Source organism: Aulostomus chinensis, chromosome 3 (assembly GCF_037954235.1).
Source record: "Aulostomus chinensis isolate RoL2024-O1b breed Wild chromosome 3, RoL_Achi_v1.0, whole genome shotgun sequence".
In the NCBI taxonomy this organism is placed as follows: domain Eukaryota; kingdom Metazoa; phylum Chordata; class Actinopteri; order Syngnathiformes; family Aulostomidae; genus Aulostomus; species Aulostomus chinensis.
The window spans coordinates 24,297,158-24,323,542 of record NC_141322.1 but is presented as its reverse complement, the minus strand read 5'-3'; the positions used below and the strand labels follow the sequence as shown (position 1 = coordinate 24,323,542).

The 26,385-nt window shown below is 40.4% G+C and overlaps 2 protein-coding genes across 5 annotated transcripts in view; one reads left to right on the top strand and one right to left on the bottom strand.

Moving 5' to 3' along the window:
* Window positions 1-26,385, top strand: part of LOC147268353 (suppressor of tumorigenicity 7 protein-like) — a 164,094-nt gene that overhangs the window by 84,165 nt on the left and 53,544 nt on the right. For 2 of the 3 annotated variants that reach the window (XM_086199877.1, XM_086199875.1), the window contains exon 2: window positions 25,969-26,121. The gene's annotated coding sequence lies outside the window, so the exon portion shown is untranslated. Of the gene's footprint in view, window positions 1-17,318; window positions 17,491-25,968; window positions 26,122-26,385 lie in introns of all 3 variants that reach the window. The other variant, XM_086199876.1, reaches the window with a different exon arrangement.
* The window catches only part of tox2 (TOX high mobility group box family member 2), a 102,589-nt gene that overhangs the window by 72,299 nt on the left and 3,905 nt on the right, over window positions 1-26,385 (bottom strand). The gene's annotated exons all lie outside the window — the stretch shown is intronic.

Below are 26,385 nucleotides of genomic sequence, written 5' to 3'. Positions count from 1 at the left end.
TTTATCATGTATGAAGACAGAACTGGTGCTACACTCAAACATAGATGTGAAAAATCGGTCCTAAACACTTTAATGTATGTAAATATTGAAACAATATTCTAAAATTTCATGACTTTTGTCACAGTATTTACTCAGAAAATATTACATGAAATAATACCTCATGGACTACACCTCTGTTTGGTAGATGTTCTGTATTTATATGTTTGTGAATATGTTTCTATTTAATCTCTTAGAGCCACACCTGATGACAAACTGTTCTAAAATAGTACTCATTTTATATGAACTTAATATATTGATTTGTTAATATGATAAAGCATCAATATTCGTTAAAATCTAGAGCCTCTCTCTGGCTCTGTTATTTAATTAATGTATTACTTTTTATTGTTTCTCCAATTCTGAACCTTATCAAAGCACAGCAGGCACTGTAAAACATTTACTCATTAAAAATCAACATTGGCTTTGCCTTTTTATAGGCAGTGGCGGGGCACTGTAAAGCCAAAGGCACAGCTGTGGGGGTACAGTTACCTGTAACGTTAGCTGTTGCATGTTATATTATTTACGCAGATCTGGACTTAATGGAACACATGTGTTTCTGTAGCCAACATTCTTCTCAGATTAGCTAAAAGGCCTGCACACATCAGACTCCACTGATGAGAGGAATGCAAAGCCTAGACAGGCTTATGGGAAACCCTATCACTCATCTATGGTATACAGTGCTTATATTCACACAGCAGTGTATGTACACACACACACACACACACACACACACACAAAAGTCCACATGTACATACACACAGCATTTAGACATTATGGAGACGGTATATACAGTATGCACTTAACAATGCATGTACGCTGACATCAGGAGATCAATAATGCAAAACATTACACTCGTTCCAAACAGCCTCCCAGTTAAATTCTGCTCTTTTAAGCAGCATTGTGATATTTCAACTGATAAAACACGTTATCCTGTCAATTCGGTTGCATAAATATATTACATAATATCACTCAGATTTGTAGCAGTGGTGGTTTTACCGTCAGAGTCTGAATCACCTTTTCAGTGTTTTTTTTAGAGAGTTTAGTCTGAGCCTAAGCTGACTGCAGAGTGCAGCACTTTTTGTACATTGCATTTATGAATTATTTTCCATTAACGTTTCCCGAAATGTCATAGCAAATTCTTCTAGTGTTATTTCTGTTCCTTACATCTGTGAATGTTAAGTTTTCTTTCAGATGAATCCATAGTTTTGAAAGTTTTAGGAACTAAAGTTTTTTTTCTTTAATTTTATAGTAACTGGCTAATTGTTCTTATAATAAAGGTTTCCTTTGCAGAAACCTGAGTTGGATTCAGTGTCACCTTCTTATTTATGTCAGAGGCAAGGATGGATTTTAACTACCACAATCTATAATGTATGAACAGATAATTAAGTACAGTTTAATCAAGTGAGGCAAAGCAATTTGTGTCAGGTAGTTCTTCACTGTAAAGAAACTAAACTAATCAAAGTACATAAAATAAGATATAAGCATCCCCTCGACAAACGCTAAAACAAATGTGACATGAAGAGAAAAAAAAACACCCTGATTTCGTTCATTCATTCTGTTCCAGTCACCTGAAGCGAGACGCACACACTGACAAGGTGTGTGTGTGTGTGTGTGTGTGTGTGTGTGTGTGTGTGTGTGCGTGTGCGTGTGCGTGTGTGTGTGTGTGTGTACTAAATCCTAAGCAGCTCGACCATAACCAGGACACGACCCAGGGGCTACTAGCCTCAGGCCACTACTGCAACTCAAACTACTGATCACACATGAGGGAATATCTCGCTAACAGTGGCGTTTGATCCCTTGTTATTTATAGCTGACTGCAACTTTTCCATTCACTCTTTGTGTACAGACACACACACACATATACACACACACACGTATGTACAGGCTTGTGATACTATGGTAGGGTAAAAAAGCCCTGATATGTCTACAAAATTATCCTAACATTCTTCCCTCTTTTCTTGTCTGTTCTATTTTGACGGCTTGTCCTATTTGTCACAACACATCTCACCTGGCCTCCACCTTTCCACCATTGCCTTCTCATCTGTTTGACTATTCCTCCAATAGTTCTGATGCATCAGCACGCAACTCAGATGTGCTTTGAACCGCTGACATCTCATGCTCTCTCTTGCAAAGTGTCAATCTTTGGCTCTACTACCCTTTCTTTTTCTCAACTCTCCATTTCAAGAAATGGACACGATCTGTCAAAATGCACATAAAGTGTGAAACACAAGAGAGCAGGGTTTCCTCTCCTGATAGGCGGTTATATCACCACTTGAAACAAGTAGCTGTTTGACACTGAATACTCAAGTGAGGGTGTGGCGTTGAAAAACGTCACATTTCAATTTGGTGCAATAAGAGGTTTGTTGAAACTTGACTCCGCACCATGGTTGACTTTGTGCTCATCTCACAAACTTTGAGGACAACGCTGCTCTACTTTTCCTCCCACAACTGTGCCTACAGACATAGAGCTTTACAGGGCTGTCACACAAAGTAGATCCTGACTCTGCCGGAGCACCGATGTACACGTTGGCATGCTCTCTTTCAGTGTAGCAGTTTCTTTGGAAATCCAACATCTACAATTGTTCCAAAGCCAGTGGATTAAACACTACAATTTCCAACTCTAACTCACAGGATGTAACTAAAGCATTTGCTTTGTAGTTTGTTGTGGAGAATCATTAAAGTGAAAATTAAGGACTAAATTGGTTGAGTTTCAATGAAAGAAAAAGGAATCAAGCTCAGTCTTCTAGCTGATATCGAGTGTATACGTATCTGTTGATTTCAGTTGCATCAATAGTGGTTTCCTCTATTCCACTGCACCTCTTGCCAAGGATAAAATGTACTGGAAAAACCTCTGATGATAGAAATTTGTTCACCCTCCTTTTTGTCAGTGGCTCTCTCTCTCTCTCTTGCTCTCACTAACACACACACACACACACACACACACACACACACACACACACACACACACACACACACAGTTCACACAAAAGACAGTGAAGCAAATTAAGTTTACTCAGGTTCCTTGCTCTCCTGCACACAGGAAAAAAATGTTTCATTTTCATTTATCTTTTGTTTTCATATTTTAGTTTCCTGAAGGCAAAACAAAATGGCGTTACCAGAAAACAACTTAAAGCCAACATCTGATGAGCAGAGCCAAAACCTCTGCTGGCCTCAACTGCAGTGTCACAGAAAGAATAGTTACTTCCAAGATGATTCAGCTAATATGTGTCTTTATTGAATATGAATACTGGCAGAAGCTGGGGAGAATAAATACCGGAGAAATGGCGGAGACTGGGACCTCTCGGATTTCGGGTCTCATCTCTCATCTGACTAAACAAGTTTCTTTTCGTAATTAATTTATCAAACTGACTGATCAATTATCACTTTTGCTCTGACAAAATGTTAAATATTATATGTTTTGCTGTGGTAACGAGGAAAATAAAACAGATCAGCTACAAAAAAAATTGGAATATACTCGCATTACACGTCAATTACGGACCCGGTTTAAGACCTTTCTTTCACCCCCGGAAAGCTCATTCCCTTTTTGGTTATGACACTCACGTAACCTGTGTTGTGTATCTCCAGTAGTGTGGTTTCTAGCCAGGAGGCTAAAACCTACGGGCTCTGGCGCGGGCCTCCAGGACGTCTCAGTGGGTAGTGAGATTTGTGCTCCCATATGCTGACCACTCAATCTGCCTTTACTTTCTGAACAGCACCCGCAAACTTTATTGGTTTATGAGTTTTACGAATTTTTTAGCAATTTATGGAGAGCTATTATTAATCACTAAGCAGTTAAATGATGGAGAGTATTTGTATTTACAGTGCTAAAAGAACTAGATTAAACCCACTTAAATCTTGTCCAGCTTTAGCGCCATTTCTGTACTTGAATCAAGCACATCATCTGTTACTGGAAGTGTGACACCAGTGTTCCCATCAACGTCAGTCTACAGGCTCAGACTTCTCAGCTGCAGAGGAAGTTCCTGTCTATGTTGGGCGATCTTCAACACGAAGTCAGCTCGTACATCATATTAAGAAGTTCAATCACACATCAGAGGAAGAAGAGTAGAGAGGGGAAGAGCATTTGAGGAGGCGAGAGAGAGAGAGAGAGAGAGAGAGAGAAAGATAGAGGGAGGGAGAAAGTTAGTTGAGAGTTGATATGCTGACTACAGCCAGTTGATTTGGTTTCAGAGAGCATTGTTACGGTGCTTTGAATTAATGCCTCCCAAAGAGTCCAATTGTGATTCTTGGGCTGTGCTGACAGAATATTTGACAGACTAGGGTGAGCTGCTGATCTCAGCTGAATCCTCAGTGTGTGTGTTTGTGTGTGTGTGTGTGTGTGTGTGTGTGTGTGTGTGTGTGTGTGTGTGTGTGTGTGTGTGTGTGTGTGTGTGCGCGCGTCTGTGTATACCAGGTATGTGGAGGGACATAAATCTGTTTACAGTCACATTGCTGGGAGGTAAGTCTCCATAAGGGAATCATCATTTTTTAAGATGAAGACTTATTTCAAGGTTATGTTAAGGTGAAGTTTCGGGAACCTTAACCTTAACACACAAGCAGTGGAGAACATCTTTATCTCATATGCAATATCTGTGTGGTTTGCTAATGTGTCACCTGAGGACAGGAGACTATTGAACAAGGTGGTGCGCAGCGATCTGCCTCCCTGGTGGAAATCTATAAGGCTAGACTAGAAAAGAAAGGCCTTCAAGTTGTAAAGGACTCCTCCCACCGGGCTGACAGCCTATTTTAATTTACCACCCTTTCACAAAAGTCACACTAACAAGTATTAAGAGCATCTAGACTCCAGAACAGGGCATATTCAGTAACCGTCCACCTACTTAATACTAAATGTAGCACTGCAGGTTACTAAATAGTAATGCAACAAAGCAGAAGTTTTTATGACGCACTTTGTGGGTCGTAGATGTCGCTGTAATCCCCCTACAGGTGCTAGTATTTTCTCCATATGCGCTGGTTTTTTATGTATTTTATGAAGCTGTTTTATGTTTTTATGATTATTTATATGGTTTGGGGTTTTATGTATCTGTTTCATATTCTTATGAGAGCGGTGTGCTTCTCTTTGTCTGTCTGCCTCAGCTCGTAAAGATAGATTCAAATCAGTCATGTTGATATGACAATAAAATATTGAATCGTGAAAGTGGTAGTCGAGGTTTGGGCTGATCAGGTAAAATGAAATTCAAGTAAATGTCCTCCGAAGTGATGGAAAATGGACTTCTTTGTGTGTGTGTGTGTGTGTGTGTGTGTGTGTGTGTGTGTGTGCATGCTTTGTGCGTGTATGTGAATGTATGGCTCATACTAAATACATCCACACACCTACACATGTTCAGAGATATGAAAAACAGCCCAAACACCTACATGACTATCTGCCTACACACACACACACACACACACACGGACGGACACACACGGACACACACACAAAAACACGGACACACAAGACAGACTGGACTGTGTATGAAACTGAGACCAAAAAAAGCTATTGCATCATTTAAATCCTAAATGACTGTTAAATAAGTGCTAAAACACACACACACACACACACACACACACACACACACACAACCCACATATGCTGGTAAATTGAGCACATTCACTTAATCAAGATGAAACAGACTTTCTCTTTTTTTCTTGTGTTCTTTTCTTCTCACTGTAGGAAATATGTTGTCCCTGTGGGCTGCTGAATAAATACAAACACGCAGACGAGCCTAATGCTTCATTACAACGATGAAGAAAAGAAAGATGCTCCATCAAATTAAACAGGCTCCACAGTGACAGCAGCATGGCATCGGGGAAAATCATTTACTAACACGTAATGCACAAACCTGCAGATCCTGCAAATATGATAATTGTATTCATCACGTCTCCTGACACCAAGGCCACTCTTACTACTTAAGCGGTACTGTAAAGCAGTTGATTTTAAAAGCTCTACAGAGTGAAAATATAGACAGATCTATGATTAAACATGAATTAATGAATATATTTGACTCTTTATCATTGGATTGGACAGTCAGAGGTTATGTCATGATTCCTCACCATTGATCACAGTGAAATTTTAAAAAAGAATATATAATATAATAATCGCAGAACTGTTCACTACACTATTCTTGCAAGCATTTAAGGGCAACATCCACATCAGAGTTTAATCTTAAGTTAGTCATCAGTAAGTTTTTGGATAATTACAAAGTGTGTTGTTGGTTCCAGGTTCTAAAACATGAGTGCTGGCTCTCTGTCTTTGTCACTATCAATTTAATATTTCACAATTTTTTTTCAAAGAAAATATTAGGCAATATTAATACCCTTGTGTTACCTCTATGTTGGATGCTTTTTAAAAAAAAATAATAATAACAATAATTTAAACTGTGAAACTTTCATTGTGAAAACCTGACTCACCAAAACATGAAGAGAGTGTGGGTATCAGTGGGATTTCACTGCTTTCTGTTGAATTGCGGTTGTCACAGTGAAAACATCAACATGCGGTTTCATCACTTTGGCCTCGAGGATGAGAAATTAAACATTTGATGTGATTTTCTGGAAAAGCTCAGGAGCCATATTCTTCATTAAAATCCACTGGATGAGAAAAAGAAAAAGAAAAAACCAAAACAATGGATCTGGACTTGCAGCCAGCTGAAGAGTGTAATTGTAATGCCGGTGTTGATTTCGTGAGTGGATACTTCTCCTCTTCCAGCCCTCTCTTCAACCGCCCGCAACTCCCTCTCTCTCTCTACCTCTGTTATCCATTTACAGCACCTCTCGCTCTCTCTCTCTCTGCCTTTACATCTTTCTCTCCATCTTGAGTGCTGTGCCTCACCCTAATTAGAAATTCCCCCTCCGACCAACTGAAATTGAATTGCCCATCATTTGCATAATGATACCTCACCGGGCTGACGGACGATTTACCATGAGATGAAATGTAGCAATCACTTAAAAGAGTGACCATGAGGGAGTGGGGGTTGGAGTTTGGGGGGTGGGGAGTGGGGTGCACTGAGGGTGGGGAACTGAGCGAAATGTGAGGATGAAATGGGATCAGAGTGAAATACAGAGAGGAAGAGAGGAATCCGACAGGTATTTAGGTTATTGTCTCATGCAGTAATATTGCTGGGAGGGAGGGTACGTCCTCAATATGACGGCAACTGGACACAACAAGGACACATGAGGACACTTATGTAACACAGCTCTTCTTGTCAATGCAAGTGCCTCATCTCTGAACTCTAATTATCATGAGCATATTATTTTACAGAGCTGAGTGCTGCTGAAACCTTTCATTCCCCAAATCCTAAAATTAAAAAATCCGGTCTGATTTTATATAATTCCCAGTTCAAAATGACCTTTTCACTGGTTCCTACGGCTAATTGGAGAGACGTATTTTCATCGTTTGAATGTGATCGACTCGCTCATGCACGGTTGGCAGCAGTTCAAGTCTGCTGCTTGCTCCCAGATCCAAAGGTGTGCGCGCTTCTTCTTTTTCTTACTGATGAAAGTAGCGCAAATAAAAATTCCTGATTCTAAAAAAAAAAAAAAAAAGTGGAAATTTAATTAATGTGATCTGATGTCATATTTATTCGTAACTTTTGTCAAAATCAGGTAATTAAGTTGTCAGTAATCATTTTTGCCAACCTTGTTATTGCACTTTTATTTTAATACGAAAGGCTGAATGTTGTCCTCCAGACACATGAAGCAGACGGCAACAGATGAGGGGAAAGTCCCTCCAGGCTAATATTTCCCAATGACAGAAATTTTTGAAGATAATCATCTTTTTTTGATATTGTAATATCCAAACACTCTTCAATTTGAAGTAGTGTGAATGCATTATTGTTCAATTCTATTGTCATGAAATCAAGTGTGACACTTAATATCATTTATCACAGTTATTTCTGAGATGTTTTATTGTCAAGTGAAAATAGTTGTGCTGTCAAAAATGGACCAAACATGATGGAAATACTAATAATAATAATAATGAATGTCAGTGGCCTCCATTGTTACTGCAAATTGTTTAAGAGTTTTTGTGAAATGGAATGTACTGATTCATGTTGATACTCATGGATTCCCTCTGTTTTTTACAACTTCAACGCATGAAGATTTGTGTTCCAAGTCTTTTTCTGCAACAGTGTGGGGTTTTTTTTGGACAGATTTAACACAAATATCAATGTTTTCTGTAACTTAACGAAGCAGATGTCAAGCGTATTGACACATCACATTCCAGCAGTTCATTTCATTTTAAGAAGCTGTTGTCAATAATGATAAAACAAAGTTTTCAAATCAACAAACAGCCCATGGCGCTACATTTTTTGGGGATCGTGGTGTTTGTGTGTCTAACATGACACTTGAACAAAGAAAAGAAAAACATCGTGCAAGCAAGAAAGACACTTCCAACTGAAATACACTGCAGTACTGAGTACTACTCAAACTGCGGTGAGACTGGTTCAGTTACATTTTGTGTTAAGTTCCTTTTTTTTGTAGTTGCTTGCTCTGATATTTGAAATTCTGACTTTTTTCCCTGCGCAAAAGAATGTTGAGGGTCTCCTGAACCTGCCGTGGTTTATGAGTTGACGGTGACTGGCTTGTCAGTTCACGTTTCAACGTCCCTGACTTCAACATCCTCTATCACATGAACAAATTCCTGTATTCAACAAAATGAAAATCATCTCTCACCTCTACTGGCCACCATTGATTTATATTTCTCAAGGCTGGTAAATTTAATTTGTAAAAATCCTGATAAATACTGTTTCAATGATGTCGAATGAATCTAATAATGCAGGAATGAGACAAAACGAAGTGAAGGAGTACTGGTTGAGGATTAGACACGCAACTGCTGTTTCTTGACAAGGCTGCAGTTTGGTACTAAGATAAATGACCACCGAGGGTCTTTTCTATCACCGTTGCTTATTCATGGGGGAGAGTGGGCTGAGTAAGTGGTGTAGAGGTCATATTTGTTTCTAATAATCAGAGTGATATGTTGGGCTATCAGGTTGGAAGCTCTGCCTGGAGTCTGATAAGGCCACTGTTTATTGTTTAACTTCCACTTTCTAACCTGAGGAACTTCGGACACTCACAATGTACGCGTTTACCTCATTGTGTGTGTGTGTGTGTGTGTGTGTGTGTGTGTGTGTGTGTGTGTGTGTGTGTGTGTGTGTGTGTGTCCGTGGTTGTTAGCTTGCCTTGTGTGTACTGTATGATCTGTGTTTTTCATCAGTCTCAACCTCATTAAAAGTCCTGTTGTGTGCTCTGTAAATGACAGGTCATCAGAAAGCACAAACGACACTTGCGTAGGACACACAAACACACTTCAGCAGCACTCAAATCAATGCATTCAATTCTTAAATCTCCTCTTCTTCTGTCCATCTCTACATAAGTGATCAGCGATCACATGTTAAAGTCAGCCAGCCCAGACAGGAGGGAGTTAAGTCCCTTATCTCTCCTCCCCAGAAGAAATTCCTACTAGAGGCCTCGCTCTGCTGGTTTCCTGCCTTCTTGCCCAATGCCCTATTTTTACTCATCGGGGCTCTAGAATACCAGGGGCAGCTTTTTCCTTGTCACTAACATATTTCCTGCCATTCTCACTCTGACATTTCTCCCCTCTCCACATTTCACTCAAATCGTTCCTCCTCTTTATGGGTCATAACCTTTCAGTCTGTGGTGTTCATATTCAAATGTACCTGCTGATGCTGGAGGTGCAACGAGTTCACCCATCTTTCCGGGTGGCCTTTTTTTTTTCTGTGGAAATTCATAGGTTTTGAACACCAGTTTTCAATAGGTGTTGACCTGAGTGATGTCGGACACTATCAAGTCCACTTTGGTGTCAGGTTTGGCGTAAGGGTTTGCATGTGCTCGCTCCTTACTGGAAACAATTGAAAAAAAGAGACTGGCCCTCTGAAAAAACAAGCTATGCGGACAGGGACCCTGTGATGGCTCATCCTTATTTTGCAGTTGAGTTTGTAAGTGAATTTAGTCTTTGTTTGCTTCCTTTAAACCATTTAAACTCTGTGAAATTTTAAATAAGGACACAACTCAAAAACGGGAACATAATCTGAAATATGGAGCTTTCAGTTCACAATTTCAGATGGTTTCTTCATTAGGTGCAACATTTCAGAGGGGACCCATATTGTTATTTCAGAACATGGCCTCTCAGATAGTGAAAGCTAGTTAGTTCCACTGGGTATTCCTGCTTGTTTGTGTTATTTCAATATCTTTGGAGTCATTGGGAGTGAATACACCTCGCTGCAGTGTTCATCCTCCAGTGAGATGTATTAAAATACGCAGGGACTCTAGTTAGTGTGTCACCTTTGGTTCCAGTTTTGATGATGACATTGACCCGATGGTCAAAAGGAACAGCCAGGTCCAGAGGCTATCTGTGATGCTAATTTTTAGAGTTGCAACCCATCGTATATGGAGTGCTCGAATCAAGGCACTGTGCAAAACTGACCTTGAGTAACAAGTGTGGTCATTAAAACTGAAGAGTTACTGTATGATTCCTATTCTCAGGCTCAGGCCAGCATACAGGAAACCAATCAAATTAGTGTAAAAGGATCCAGAAGATACAGAGTCAGGCCAGTTCAATACATCATACTTTAAGTACCTCGTCATTGTAGTTAGAAACAGAGGATTCGTCGTACCAAAATTACATATCAAGATTCAGATTTTCGACATCTTAACCACAGTTTTACCAGCACCCTGACTGACAAGGTGAACTCAAACACACTACTTCAGTCACAATGCTCAGGAGTCCCTGCAACACAACGTGCATTTAGAGAGTTCAAAGTAAAGGCCTAAGGAGGCCTGAGAAGAAGAATGAATGGCAGTTTAATGAATGCCTGGGGAGACATGATATCAGTAACTGGCTCATTCAGTGCAGCTTTCATCCTATTCATACACCAACGTGGTCTAAATGCAGGTGGATTGATGCTGGTTAAAAACACTTCTGGCACATAAAGGGAGCACACTTCACTACTGTGTTTCTTTCTCGCCAAGGTCTAATCACTCCTAGACTATTAATGGAATGCAGCTCTCAGTGGAGAGTATCCAGCCAGCTACAGGTGAAAAAAAAAACAACAACAACATTGTCTACACTTTCAAGGCCACTTTTATTAAAAAAAAAACACAAAAAAAAAACCTCTGGCTTTGGACTGAATTTATATTCCTATGGACGTGCTGATATCCTGATAGCTGGGATGGAGAGAGCTGAGGACGATTTACAGTTAATAAATGTTTGTCACTAACTACATCTGCACCGAAACACCAACACACAAAGTGCCCTAAATCTTTAACTAATGAACTGTATAGGCTCATTTTACAAAAGAATATCGCATTTCCTCACTTGACGGGGCGTATCTGTCGTGGTGTTTAGCGTATTTTGATGCACGTTTGAAAGTATCGCATTACCTAATTCAGCAGAAAAGTGAAGAGAGAATCCTCAAAACGATAGATGGGAACACTTTTTTGAGTGAATGCCGATGTAACAATGAATTAAGTTGAGTGGCTGATCAGCTGCTCAAGGTATGCCCATAATTGACCTTTGTCAACATCCAGGACAACGTCCCCAATACTAGTTCGCATATCAAAACAATCCCACACTGCCCACATGAAAGTAATTCTTGAAAACCTCTCAAAATGAGCTTTTCCTCTTCTACTCTTTGTCAGAGCAACGAGTAACCTTCTCTTTATCGCCACCTTCTGATAAAAACACGCTCCAAACCTGTTGATGGAAATGTGCGAAATTCGCATTTCCTCTTAAGTTCACTTATAAATTTACTTGGCAGTTAAACGGAAATATAACTTTGTGTCTTAGTCCACTCAACCATGACTTAAGTGAGTTGTAACCACATTAAGCACCATCTATGCCGTCGTTCTGACGTGACTACTAAAGAACAGGGAAGGGGAGCCAATGCCACCTTTAAAGGACTATTTAGTAAAATCAATGTTGCAATCATTGCATTATTTTACATTGTAGCGATCCACATTAATCAACACACGGACTTGTCACTCATGGGGCTGCTTTTTTCATGAACGCTAACAGGTGACTTCAGATCCACACGTTCCCTTTACATCATATTATTGATGCTTTCCAGTGTAATGTCACCAGATTTGGCTACACTCATAGAAGACACAGGAGCTGTTGGGACTGCTCACAGTGTGGTTTAGTGTGGTGTTCTTCCCTCATAAACTGTCTTACAACAAGGAGGTCACTGCGGCTTGCAGAGACCATTTAAACTGGCAATAACGATGGTCAGCGCCAGAATATAGAAAGTCCCCTCAGTGAATTTTATTTTGTATTTGTGTATTTTTCCAACCTCTTTGTCTGGAGGCTGGAGAAAGAAATATTGCTGGCCTTGCTGTTTTCAAGGATTTAAGACAGCCGTAAAATATGCCAGGACTGGTCCTGATACCTTTCCACCCAGGATCAGCTCAGGACATCTCTACTGGGTACATTTATGAATATCGATATTATTTCCCAGTAGGAGGTAAATGGTATTAAATGGTTGCCAGGCTGCTGGAGGGGAGGTTGCTCAGCTGACTAAATGAGCCATTCTCCATTTTATCTTTCAATCAGTGTGTGTGTGTGCGCATGTGTGCAAATGTGTGCTTCAGCTTGCAACACCACACGGCCATGTGAGAAAAAGTTCACGTGATGCAGACAAATACAGCAGGATGGAAAGACTGTAATCAAACCATAAATCAGAAATCACTGAGCTACCTCCACCCACCCCTCTCTCTCTCTCTCTCTCTCTCTCTGTCTCTCTCTCGCCCCCCCCCCCCCCCCCTCCAGCTCTCCTACTCTTGTGTGCAACACTCCTTGTATACCATGTTACCAATGCATATACTTCTCTGGAAAATGTAAATAAATCAACGAAACATGCATTTCTCCATATCAAACCTTTCTATCACAAGATGGCTGAAATCGTACACGGAAGAAAATCCAATACTTTTTTTTTTTTTTAACAGCTCTTCCTATATAAGATCTATATGAAATCTGCTGCTTGGCATTAAAACACCCACCTGGAGCTATAAAACCATTTCCATACCTTCAGGAAAAAGCAGCCCTCCCTTTGAGGTTGTATTGCAGTATTCTGCTCAGTTGTGCATGATGTTTTCCTGACAGCTCCCAAACAAATTCAATCCATAATTGTCTGACTATGATTTTCATAGTGAGCCACCTGGTGCGCTGTAATATCCGGAGAACAGTGGGGTCATTGTGAAGGAGCTGTGTGATATCAAGGAGACTGACCCATTTAGAGTCCAGCCACAGAGCTGACAAGCCTCTGTTATGCCTGGGACATCTGGAGGGCTGGAGCTCCTCACTCTGCTGTAATCTACATACGAGTGCAGAGAGGAAAAGACATCCGACATATTTCACACGCTCACCTATAGGTCGTATTCTGAGGCTATAGGGCTGTAAAGTGGTGCAGATACTAGCGAGGCTCTGTTAAAGTACACGGAGAAAGCTGGACGGAATCCAAACAATATCTTAAAGCTCTTCTGGTCGTCTTGCAGGGGTTTTTCTGGATGACAGTGCAGCGCTGCCATATCTGCAGCTCAGCAGAAGTGTTCTTCAAAGATCAAGTGATCAAGGGGAAAAGTTCTAACTCATTATTTTAATGAGAATTACTTTTTTAGTAAGTAGGGTGTTCAAAAGAGGCCCCGTGTCCTCGGCAGAATAACCTTATAGCAGGAGAACTGCTGGAAAAAGAAATGGAAAAAAAGATTGAAGTAAGAATGTTTGCCATTTATGTATCATACACAATGCTGTCAAAAACGACTGAGATTTGTCCAATGAAGCTGCAGTGTTGCGCATTATACGACCGAATACATGAATGCATAATGAGAGTCCAAAATGAGCCAAGGAAAGCACACTGAACAAATCCCCCAGGGGAAAGAAAATTATTCAGAATAGGACACAATTCATAATAATATTGTGAAGGGAAACTTTTTTTTTCCCTCCTCTCGCTTTATTTAAAATTCATGCTTTAAATGTAAAACCAGAACTACCCTACATGTACTCAGTGGCTTACTTTTGCGGCAAGATAAGGATTTTAAAGGATCAATTTTTTACACCCATTTCAAAGCCTCTAATTCAGATTATAGCTGGAGGTATAATTGCTGGGATGATATAAAAACAAGCTAACCTGTGTACTGCTGCACTCACGCACACTCCAGCTGCGGAAATTCAACAGCAGATGTAAAAGAATCATCTCACTTTTTTGTCCCCCAAACAATAATTCTGTATCATGAGGCAATTTATTTTGTATGGAGATGCGTTTGGCTGCAAAGATTGAATCATCAGTCCTTGTTTCATTTTCCATGTAATTAAATCAGCTCCTGAAAAAAATGTAAGCTGGCATACGATTTAGGGAAAATTAGCATTTTTAATCATAGTACATTACTTTAATAACTCAATAAATCTGTGGCAGCTGGAGCGTCTGAGAATGTTGTCACAGCCACTTAGTTCTACATTTGCAACTAATACAGGCTGATGAGAATCAGCCGGGAGAGAGAATAAAATGAGGGCAGAGAAAGGAAAGGAAAAAAGAAAAAAAATCCCACAGAGTGAGATAGAAACAAAACAACATGATCTCACAGAAACGCGTAAAATGACCACAACCTCTTAACACCCGCATTATGTGGCAGAGGCACGAAATGTGTTAAAATTACATACCGGCACCACTGAAACAATGCCAATGGAAAGTTGATTAGGATCCTTTGTTGTGGTTAACACCAATTCCCTGGTTTAAAAATATCATGCAACGGGCAGTTGATGTTAATGTTGTTTTGTTGCTCTGACAACATCACCATTATTTTATTGTTATTTGACTGAATCCACTGACGGCAGCTTCTTCAATTAAATGTACTCTTGAAACATAAAGATGCTGTCTGTTATCCACAAGAAACTCTCTATAGGACTGGGAACGCTGTTGTCGAGTTTTGGTTGAAGTGAATTTGGGGAGTGCTGCAAAAAAGAAAATTAGGTGTGTCGCCATCAACTGGCTCGGGGCGAGCGGACAAGGCTACGCAGTCGGTGTTTTCATCAGAGGATGGCAGTGTAGGGGACATTATGCATCGCTGTCGAGGAGTAAATACAAATAATGAAGACATCTTGAGGAATTGCCTCCAGTTGGACAAGTTTCAACTGTTCTCTCAGGCCGGTAGCAGCCATGCTGTCTGGGGACGAAGACAAAGTTTGGGAATGTCCAGCAAGGGTCGGTCACCCGTGTGCAAGATTCCTACATCTGGGTTCAGTCACAAAAGGTGTCTTAATCTCCCCTTTAGCACATAAACTCTTCAAAACAAGGTAAAAACTGCCTCAAGCGTGAATAAACACTGTTCTCGGTAGAATCAAGGACTTTCTTTTCATATTTTGTCGTTTTCGAACGCAATTCTTCAAAACGTGCATCAAAAAATGTAGATGGAAGCTTTTGATTGGTTTGGGTTAAAGCAGTGAAACTCCTGTTTTGAAGTCCATTAGGTTGTTTGAGAATATTCACACTTACACCACAACAAAAGAAACCTGACTGACCTTCTTTTGGCATTGTTTCCACGAAGCGTGCACACGTACACACACACACACACACACACACACACACACACTTTTAACACATTATATGCCACCACCAGGTAATGCAGTGTTAAGATGTCTTGGTCATTTCAGGTATGTCTGTGAAATCAGGTTGGCAGCTGATAAGTAACGGTGAGGCAGGAAGACCGAATCAACGCTTGATGAGTTCATGCGTATTCTTATGATCGAAAAGCCATGAATACAAATTTATTTAAAGAAAAATCCATTCAGAATAGCTTTGGGCATTTTTTATTTATTTATTTTTAGCAAATGATTTCCTCACTTGTCTCACCTCTTCCAGAATTAACTGTTAATCCCCAATTAGCTGGTGTGTCACCTTGCTGTCATACAGGAGACCTCCCTTACACCTCATGTTGCTTTGATGCTGTGGGATTGTTTGTGAGGCTTAAAAAATACAAAACACGTTCAGCCAGACTAGATGACAGAAAATCTCTCTTAATTGTGAGGCAGAGTCAAAGAACCCAAATCTAATGAACGCTTACAGAACGCAACCTGCTTAGAATTAAGCTCCATGTGTCGAGCTCCCAAATCACAGGGAGAAAGAGAGAGAACACATTGTTCCATAGGAGCTGTGCACTCCAGAACCACAATATACCCATAAAAGATCAAAGTTGAAGGTCTTCCTCACCCAACAAGACAACATTGTTGCTCAAAAGCCTGAAAACAACCTGTGTTTTCCTTTCAGTGGAGGACAGGACGGATCCACGGTTTGGTACGCTAGCCCCTTTTTAACTAAAAATCATTTACCTATGTATAATCTTTAGGGGGTTTTTGTTGTTGTTTTTTAGTTAACTGATTAATCTCTTTGACACGATGTTAGTAAATCCCATTTTGTTCCAACAACAAGCCAAAGCTCAAAGATATTCCAATTACCACTGATATATAAATCCACAAACCACAAAATTTCAGAAGCTGCGATGTTACTTGTGCTTGATTGATGACTTGAGCTTATTTTTCATTAGCCAGCAGGACCATTAACTCTCATATATTCATATGTCATATTCCTTCATATGGTCATAAATAAACAGGCTGTTCTCATTCACGTTTGTATTTTTCTTCAAAATGTTCTGCACTCTATATAACCCACATTACCTCCAGCCAGGAATGAGACATTGAGACATCTGAAGGCATTTGTATTTATTTAATTGCTTTTGTATTTGTATTTCAGTCCAAACCATAATTTTCTCCCAACCACGCCGGTCTATTGCCTAACCAACCCTTAATCACAGCCTTACAACTATTTTAGACTTAATATTTTTGCTAGAGGTTCTCACTGTGTTGCTGGACTCTGGTAGGATCGTACACACACACACACACACACACACACACACACACACACACACACACACACACACACACAAAAGTTTTTAAAAAGTACACAGTGTTGTGCGAGATATGGGGTGATTTTCTTTGCTGTTAATTTGCAATAAACAATACCTTTACAATGCAGTCAGCAAATCACACACTACATGATGTGGTATAAATGTTTCTGTAATGGAATAGCAATAAGTGTGAGCAGGTGCCTGAGTACAAATGACAGTGAGAGCTGGTGACATGTCTGCACGTTTGTCAGGTTTGGTTTGTGTGCATGCATATGTGGCCAATGCAAAGGTTTTCACATTACCTCCACAAATGTTCCTCTCCGTCTGCCAGATGAGGCTCTATTGCTTCATCCCTCCATCTCCTCTTTCTCTCTATCTAGATCCTGACACAAGTACAGGGCTGCAACAGCAGAAATCCACATAATTCTCCTGCGTACCAGTCACTGCTCCCCTCACTCACATCTACTCCCATCAAACTGGCAAGACACACGCCTGCGACACAGGCAGAAGAGGCACAGGAAGGCATTATGGCACGCAGTCAATGCTCTGAAGGTATATTGGCATGTGTCTGTGCCCATTTACTGTGTCTTTGCATTTACAGTGGGGAGAAAGACGAAGCTTGTTTCCACTGATACACAGCTTTTTAATTCATTTAGCAGGCTTCGCTGTGAGCTTCCACACATTCATACTACAGAACCCACAAACCCGCAAACAGCTATTAGCACAATAGTGGCAGGCCCCACTAATTAGCTCATCATCTCAGCACCTCGCCGCCTGGCTTCATGGATCTGGTTTCAAAGTGCACTTTCTAAAAGTGTAATGTGGCATCGGACACAGCAGTACGTTTCCGTGTGGTCTCCAGGGACACACAGGACTTGTATTTTCCTGTATCGACTGTGTGGTAACACTGAAACAGCAGCCGAAGAGTTGACGGGACACATACAAGGAGAAGCTATTATAACACCACGCCAGAGTGATTTTATAGAAGAAGCGCTCGGCCAGGCAGCTCGATCCATTTGCAGATCAGGTGACAGTGAATTGAGCTTTGTTTTTTTTTGTTGTTGTTGTTGTTTTTTAAACTCAACAACAAACACACAACAGCCTAATGATGCCTTTGTTCTTAATGGATCTACCGGTTCCTCTCCCTCGCTCGCTGAACTTGACACAGTTTCAAGCTGGTCAAATTGATTATTATTTGGCCTAAAATCTTTACAGTAAAGACGTCAAAGTCATCTTTGACATGAGAATTCAGAAATTAGAGGACCTTTTTTTTTTGTTCTTATCCCCCTGAGGTCGTTTCAGAGGAGGCGGATCCATAGATCGTGGGTGCCCCAGCAACCTCAAATGTCAATTTCTGTTTGCCTTAACACAGCTGAAAGGAAGGAAGTGATTCACTCCGGCTCTCTATCTTTTCGTCATTTTTAGATTATTCTACATTTCTTTGTGAAAATATTGGCTTTTGTTTAAGTCCCCTTTGGCAGTTTTATCTATGAACAGATGTCTAATGTAAACTGGGGGGGGGGGGGGGTGTGTAATATCATTGCTAGACTCGTCTTATAATCCTCCAAGTATGCGAGAATGTTTGCAGACTTTTTAACCACCATTGATTGTGTCATTCTCTGTAATTTCTTTTGTCTGTACTTTCTGTAGCCGCCTCGATTTTTACTTCCACCGTCTAATTTTTTTTCTTCTTCTCTTTATGTCTCGCTTGTCTATCTTTGTGTTTTATTTCTAAAAGTCTGTAACTATGTGAATAAGTCATCTGGAGTTTCTGAGCATGACTGTGTGGAAGGATAGCGAAAAGAATCCACACACAAGCATAAACAGTTTGTACAGTTGTACACGTCCATATGCAGACTGAGCCCAACAACTGGGGATTACATGTACTATATATAAACATTATTACAAAGTCTGTTTCTGGCCTCATGGTTTCTGATATGGTGCGGCCTGTGAAATGGCAGAGAAGCCAATTTACAGTTTATAACTCAACCACACATCAATAATAGAAAAAAAAAAGACGAAAAAAAAGATTACAGTAAATCCATGGTTCAAAAGCTGCATACCTTTGAAATGTCAAAGGGGAAACCACAACGGATAACTCATCTCAAAACTCATTTCAACTGCACAATGCAAGCTGTATTACAAATATTCAACATCCTACTTTTCCCTCCAGGTATTTTTTTTCTGCAAAACACACTATACATTTTCATTTGAGATGAGAAGAAAGGAATGTATTTTTTTTTTTCCACTGGCAAGCAGCCAAACCAATTTAATTACATTCCAAATGGGTGCAATCTCTTCATAGCAACCAGCCCGTGTTGTATTTCTCAAACTTTAACAACCTCCTTGACTTTCTGCTAGTAATTGAAATCTTCCACCCTCATTATTATGCGGAGCAGCAGAAAGTACAACAAACCAAAGCAAAGGAACGAGAAGAACTGGCTCTCAGAATTAGCTGCTTTAGCCAATTTGTAACTTCATCAGTATGTCTTGATACACTTTCTCTGAAGTCAATTAAAAGAATATTAAACGGTGTGTACCTAGAAAGAGCTCACGCCTGGATCCTGCCAAAACGCTGGTGATTACCCATCACTGGTGTCAGCAGAATCCTGTAAAAGTCTGACGAGAGGTCACTCATTTTGGATTCGCCGGTCTCGTCTAGTCCAAAAAAATAGGAGTATACATTTTTTTGATCTGAAAATATGTGTTTGATATTTATCAGAATGCAATACATCTGCATCTCAAAGATATAAAACTTTGCAGACACTGCCAAGAGGTAACATTTCTAACTAAAGTAAATTCGATATGTACTGATTTTTTTTCACAAGTTTAAAAAGCTTCAATAGCTTCTTAAACTATTTCCCTCACTAATTATAATAACACTAATTAATGTTTCAGTCGTGATAAAATATCAAAAGATCCTTTAAAATAGCATTAATTGGCAAATTATTTATGTCTGCAAAAACAAACTATAATCTGGTAGAGGTCCTGCTGGGTTATCACAGGATGGCAGCAAAATAAATCATCCATCCAGACAAGGAGTAGTGAGGACGTCTGTGTACACTACAAACCAGAATGAGGTCCTCAGGTGATCAAAGCAGCAGGCATGCCATCAGTCACAAAAGGCTGCGTTTGCTTCAGGAAGTCCAGCATGTGATGTTCAAACCCTCCAGAAATCCCCAGCACGTTAATCTACCTGTCCACTTTTAAAATGCTTAAAAAAAAAAATCTGTTCGCTTTCCAGCAATTATCCATCTGTTTATGTACCCATGTCTCTCCTTCCCAACTCTCGCGCTGTCACTGAATTTGTGTGACAGCGCAGCCCCATGCCAGTGCCTTTGTGTCTAAGATTAAGTGAAACCTCGAGAGCTTGCAACTCTTATTTGCCCAGTGAATACACTCAGTTTCAGCTGCACCCACCAGCACATCACAATACCCATCAACAAACTAGGGGTTAAAAGGCAGCTCTTGTAGAGCCACAATCGATATAGAAATCTAAGTCTGCTGCTTTGAAATATTTCTTTATAAATAGCTGGAGGACTGTGGTGCCAAAACAGATTCAGCATTGAGGAAGACAATGACATTACATTTAAGAGGAGAATGCAGCTCTTCTACAAGATGAAATGTCCTTATTTGATGCCACTATACTGAGTGCCAAAGACTATCAGCGCACAACAAATGGAATTCCTGGAAAGTCAGGCAAAGCTACAATGAAAATAATGTGAACAAAGCCCAAAAGTGCCTGAGGTGGTTTGCTAGACTGAGGCAAAACGGGGCCTGGGGGGACTGTGGGTTTGTGGTGATAGGAAGGAGAGTAACACACTCTTGGCTCAGGATGGCGCACAGACAAACGGCACATGGCAGAGAACCAAGTCTTGGTAGGCTAACCAGCTAACTAACATCCTGTGTAATCAGAGAGTGACTCAAATGTGATCTACTGACTGAAAATTTAATACACACCAAGTGGCACTTGCTTCAAAAGCTTTTGGACTTTGGGTGTGTTTTCTCAACCACAAGGATTTATCACATCCATTAATGACACCTCATCACACTATTTCTGTGTTTGTTTTCTGATTAGCTGAGACACACACTGAAGCGTAAATCGTTCCTCAATAATGACATTATTGAACAATCACAAGATTAAATGTCACACGAGTCGCAATATTGCTGCACAATAGTGAGAGAATTTCTGCGGTTGTGTTTTCACACGTGTGTTTATTTATGCTGTGCCAGTGCAGACATGCTTGCATCTGCACGTGTGTGTGTGTGTGTTTGTGTGTGTGTGTGTGTGTGTGTGTGTGTGTGTGTGTGTGTGTGCGCGCGTATGTGTGAATGTGTGTCTACCTATGAGAAAGTGTGTATGTCTCTGTGGGCCTTTGGTCTCTGAGTGTGGACCTGAACCAACCATCAACTTTGTTTGCACAGGACATGCCTCAGGACGCTAAGACAACTGTTCATGTTTGCCCAGGCTTGCTAACCTCTCTTAATACACCCGACAGCTGCATTCTTTGACAGCTTAGACACTGTGTTTATCAGTGTTTTTATACATGTATCCTATGGAATCTATTGGATCACACCATCCTCGCCAACCTTTTCAAGGGAAACACCCATCAGGAGTGGGGCCAGGGGATCGGAGCACCAAATAAACCACAGGCCGAGTTACATCTCTCAGTCCAATCGCTGGTCTTTCTCATGATTTGTAGAACTTTTGACCAAGTGTTCTCATTCACACTTTGTACTTTGACCTGTGAAAGGTTCATTCAACTTAAGCGAGACTTCGGGATATTTGCATCTTTTTCTTGTAATAAAACTGGGTGCTTTTGGTTGGACATACAAACACTCGCAGAACGTTGTTTTTTCCGGTATCAAACTGGATGTTTTCTAAAGAGTGAAATTTGACAACAAAACCCTGTGTTCTCAGTCAGACGTCCAGACATTTGTAACTTCCAACATGTCAGCAAATCCGCGTGATTTGAGTTGTAAGATTTGGTTGTTTGCAGCTGTTTTTCAGGCCACAAATCAGGTCGTTTTAACAAGATCTTGGTACTTTTGCAACTGTTCCCAGTTGGTAATGTTAAGCAGTCATATTTATTTATTTAATTGTTTGTTGCTTCCCAGGTTTTGTTTTGTTTTGTTTTTTTGCGGAAACCTAACTATCCCTCAACCGCGATGTAGTAACAACAATCTGAAAATGTTTCATTTTCCCACTGAGAATTTAAAAAAAAAAAGAAATGTCCGGCATTCTGCGGGACGGTGTCACTGCGGGCGGGTGGGGTGCGGTGGGGGGCTGCAGAGGTGCACTGATTGCTCAAATAAAGAAATCTGATGATGAATTTCCAATCATCTAGTTTGACGGGTAATTAACCGCCTTCACAACTTCTTTAACGCTGATAGGAACATTGCAGCCTCCGCCCTTCCACAACCGTCTTTCAAGTCCATAACCTGTCCAAGAAAACTCTGACCTGTCAAGATGCCCCCTGCCACCCCTTCACTCCTTTCACTCCTTAGTGTTTCATTTCCTGCTCACAGTGTAAACGTCAGTCTCACACCATTTCATGTAAAGCCTTTTGGGGGGGGGGGGGGCAATATGAAAGTACCAAAACACAGGCAATAATAAACCCTTCCCAGAGAGATGAAATGAAAAACAAATTGTTGGATTAACTGAGAGATCTCTGCAGAGTGTGAAAGTGAGATGATGAGCTCCATCTGTGCTTATCTGAAATGTTGAAATGTTGTTTTTCTCTACAGTGATTACCAAATAATGACGATGTCCAGCATCTAAAATAATCACTTTGTGGTTTATTTGTTTGAAACAAAGCAATCATACCAGTGAAGATCAGTTTTTCTTGCTTGGAGAATTGCAGCGTTTCAACAGAAACCTCAATCTTAACACAATAAACATCAAAACACGTTACAGTATGATAACAAAGGGATGATAGGGATGCTGAAACGGTTGCAAAAAAAAAAAAAGACCGAGCTGCGCACTTCCTGACCTACATGCATGTGGATGAATCTAAATGTCAGCAACAACAATAACTTTGCTTGTTGCCCTTGGTGAACCCAAGATATAAAGTTACATAACAGAAGGTCACTGCAGTTTGGATGTTAATATTGGCTTATTGTTATTATATAAGACAGAGCTTACTATGCAACAAACTGATGTATTATTCTGCTTCTATGTTTCCCTTACAGTACTTCTCCATCCGAATCCATGACTTACCAGTGCTGAAAGATGCACAGTACTTGATTTTGTTTATTTTGTTGCCATTATAGAAATATCAAGACCGCATCTCAAAGAGAAAGTATTGAAAGCTTTTTTTTTTTACTTCAATTGGTGTGCTGATGGAAAGAAAATGAATCTGCTTTGAACTGCTACTGTCAGTTTTTACCTTCTCATCACCAGACAGAGCGTAAAACACAGTATAGAAATGGATAAATAAATCACATGAAACAGATGCCTCTCTGTCTCTCTCACTCACTCTCTCTCTCTCTCTCTCTCACACACACACACACACACACACACACCCGTACATGCACATTCTTCAGTGAAATCCATCAATCAGCATTTCATGCAGTTTGGGTTCCAACCACACACCAAATGCACTAAAACAATAAACGTCTGTCTTTCAAGTCGCTATCTGGACTGGAACACATCTGGTGGCAAGGCTCATTTTGGTTTCCACATCGTTGAATGACATTACAGACTCAATGGCGAGCTGAAAAATAAAGTACCCTTAAAAATCTCTCTTCGTTTTCCCCTCCATCTACAGCCCCCTTTCTCTCTCTCTCTCTTGCTCTCTCGCTCTCTCTCCACGCACACTCAAAGCACAAATCTATTTCCCCCCTCCTTGCACTAACCAGCTAACCTCTCAAATGCTATTCAACCAGCCCATCCCCCAACCAATCAAGAACTGAATATAAAACAGCACAAGGAAACTGGGCTGCAAAGAGGAAGGCAGTAGAGAGGGGGGAAGCAGACAGACATACAGACACACACACACACACACAGAGGGGGGATGGGGTGGGCATCCAGTCAAGGCCATTGCTACTGAGGAACTAGTGGCCTCCTGAGGTGAAGACAGTTTAAAATGCCTTGACACACTGGTCTCCTTTGCACAAGTCGAGAGGATGAAAGACGCATCAGCTGAGGAGCGGAGCCTGGTTGTAGTATCTAGGTTTCAAGGGGCAATGAAGATAATTAGGGTTAATGTGATTTAATGAGGGCCACAAGGTGGGCAGGGGCCGGGCGGCTTCGATTTGCAATCAACGTCAGAATCAGAATTACTCTGACACGTCTTGATGTGGCTCCTCATTACGTACAGTTTGTCATGCAAGTCACTGATGCTGCTGATGGAGTGGAACATGATAAAATGATGATCACAAAATCAGGAAGAGTTTTTAAAAATGTAGTGTCAAGACCAAATTTTGAGACGTTAACACGATCAATCGTGGACATAAATAGCCTTTTCTCTGTAGGTGATTAAGTAGCTAACCATCCAGTATAAACTATACTATCTATTTTCAGCCGCACATGACTTATGACCCTCTTAACACCTCTAGTAGCTCTGAGTCATGTCTGGGCTCCATTATAAAGTACAGGGCAGAGTAACGGGACTGCTGTAGAGTCTAGTTGTCACCCTCACTGTCCTGTAGGTTAAACTGAAGTCCATGACAGTAAATCCCTGCATGGACTGTACAAGATCCCTCGCCTCTCTATCTAAACAGCCAACCGCTGTCCTCAGCCACCCTGCAAAACCTCAATGAAAAGTTCAATATCTTAACATAAAAAAATAGGAACTCACCTTTCCATAATCACTCTAAATGAAGTGAAAAATATACTCCACATAACCTTATTTTTATTTTTCATCTTTTGAATTAAATCATTTTAAACTCAAGCACAGCAGAGTTTTCTCTCGATGTTATGGTCTCTGTCTAAGCCCCACTGTTCCAGAGAATAACACTGCAGCTACTTATCATTAACTCAAAGACACAATCAGCCCCAGGCGATCCGGCTTCCCTCCATAACCTTTTGACATTGCTGCTGGGAAGGTAAATGAGAGAAGAAGTTTGACAGAGAAGGGGGGGGGGGCACTTTATTATGAATTGTACCAGGATGTGGTAAGGTTAAAAAAAATAACTTTAAAATGTGTTGGTTTTTAAATAAACAGCAGTCCTCTTTTTTTTTTTCCTTCACTTTTATGCTTGAAAATTCATTATGACAGTAAACTCACTACTTTGAGCGGCTTAGATTTCCCTCTGCTGCCACGCATGGGTTAACATTTTCCCAGTGAGAACAGTTGGGATACTGCAACTCGGACTGGCCAGTCAGCAGAATGTTATGAATGGGCACAATGAAAAACCCCAAGTCCATGCTGTCGGCTCAAGAATGCTTGCCTCCATGTAATTAACTTCTCTCTGTGTACAGAATGAGGTACTGCTGGAATTACTTTTTTACCCCCCCCCCCCCCCCGTTTCTATTACGGTAATGTTTTTGGAAGAGAAGTAAAAAAACAAAACAAAAAAAACAGAAAAATTGATTCTGAGAATTCAAAATGGAATATAAATTTGTCTGTGAAATATGACATGATGATACAGGGATTTGATGGAACTGGAGCAGACCGGTTGCAGAAACTGACCTCATTTGGTGGACGATTCTCTGCTGCACACTTGCACTCACAGGAAGACGTTCAAGTAGGGTGGGGTATCTAACTTGGATACTTTTATGGCACGAACAGCATAGTTTCAGTACTAGCAAGTATCAAAAGATGCATTTAATTGCAAATTTCAATACCTGAGGTGTAATTTTTCAAGGTGAAAATTATTTTTTATGCCGTAAATCGGCCGTAAAACTACAGCTGAAACAGACCAATCAAGATAAACCACATTTTTGGTAAATCTTCATGTTATGAAACAGTGTTTTGTTTTTGTTTTTTGTTTTAGAGTTTAAAAAAAAAGCCAAATGTAATCTGTCCTTTGGTTCTAAAGAAATTTTTGTTCCTATAATATTCTTTTTATTGTTCATTATTACAGGGACAGCTCGCAATCAAAAGGAACTGCACCAGAGTCAGTTAGCAACTAACACGCCTCTGTTGTCCCTCGGTGGGAAGACAAAAGACAGCAACCTCAGAGCTACATGAAACAAGAAAATACATCCAAGCCAATCACTGTGAGCTAATAAAACAGGTACGACAAACACATCAAACGCACAAAAGACAAATATGGTGACACATTTGTGCAGACTTTTGAACCCTTCAAAGCTTCCTGTGTCTCTAATGTTTTTGGTATTCCACTTAAATCTATTTTAGTCCGTATCAAAAAAAAGTATCGTTCACGAACAGGTATCAAAGTCAAAGTATCAGGAAAGGTGATGTAGATTTTCGAACAATGCCCAGCCCTGATAGCAAAGACTTATAAAGTATAATGCACCTGCATGAATGCATAAATGAT